A 957-nucleotide genomic window follows, 5' to 3' on the forward strand; every position below is an offset into this window, starting at 1 on the left:
GACACTTGAGAGTTTCCTGGTAAATTTAGTCTGCCAAGCACCACAACCGTCTACTGATTCCTCGAATTGGACCAAGAATCTACCTACTAATCGAGTCGAGTAAGCAAGGCGGGAATACTAGTATAATATATGTTTGCCGATGAGCATCACAGCCCTAAGCCTCTAATAGAACATACCAGTAAAAGTCGCACCCATGATCTGGTTGATAAACTTCCAAACGGAGCAACCTGAAGAAGGAAAGATACCTTATGCATTGTGATGTTCCCAACTCGGTCAAATGCTGCAGCATGATACACCACCACCTGGTCCTGCACCCGGTTGAGGTACACCCCGTCGCAGATCCGCTGCAGGTTCTCGAAGACCGGCTCGAATGCCACCACCCGGAACCCCATCACGGCCGCCGCTGGAGCCGCTCCCTACCTCCCCCGCAAGCAACTCCTGGATGGTCTGGGAGATGTCGGGCTTGCGGAAGCGCTTGACCTTGAGGAGGCGGGCGATGTTTCGGTGCGGGCGGTCGGGGAGCGACCCCAGGTTGGCGAGGGAGTAGAGGAAGGGGCGGGCAAAGACCAGGGAGGACTGCTACGTGGCGTAGCAGTCGAAGGGGCGGAGCTGGGCGGCGAGGCGGAGCGTGGCGGAAGTGGCGGGGGAGAAGGTGAGATCTTGGGCTCTGGAGAGGACGAAGACGAGGAGGATGAGGACCGGGACGAGCAAGAGGAGGGTCCGTGTTGTGGAAGAGGACGCCGCGGCGGAGGCATGCCGGCGCCAGGAGGTAGCGAGCGGCGCCGGCATTGGCCGAGAGGGTGCCGGGGTTTGGGCGGCCGCCGATGGGAAGCGATGGCGCCAGTTGACGGGAGAGGAGGGGGAGCGACATCGGAGAAGGGGGTCCGACGGGTTGCGGCGCAGGTTGAGGTACGGGTGTAGGGTTAGGCAAGGGATGTGGCTTGGGGTGGCGATGCA

The 957-nt window shown here is 60.4% G+C and overlaps 1 pseudogene; it reads right to left on the reverse strand.

The window, feature by feature from the left end:
• Positions 1-245: 245 nt before the first annotated feature.
• LOC119346019 lies at positions 246-789 on the reverse strand (annotated as a pseudogene).
• Between the last annotated feature and the right edge of the window lie 168 nt (positions 790-957).

This window comes from Triticum dicoccoides, unplaced genomic scaffold, assembly GCF_002162155.2.
Source record: "Triticum dicoccoides isolate Atlit2015 ecotype Zavitan unplaced genomic scaffold, WEW_v2.0 scaffold36889, whole genome shotgun sequence".
NCBI classification, from domain to species: Eukaryota; Viridiplantae; Streptophyta; class Magnoliopsida; order Poales; family Poaceae; genus Triticum; species Triticum dicoccoides.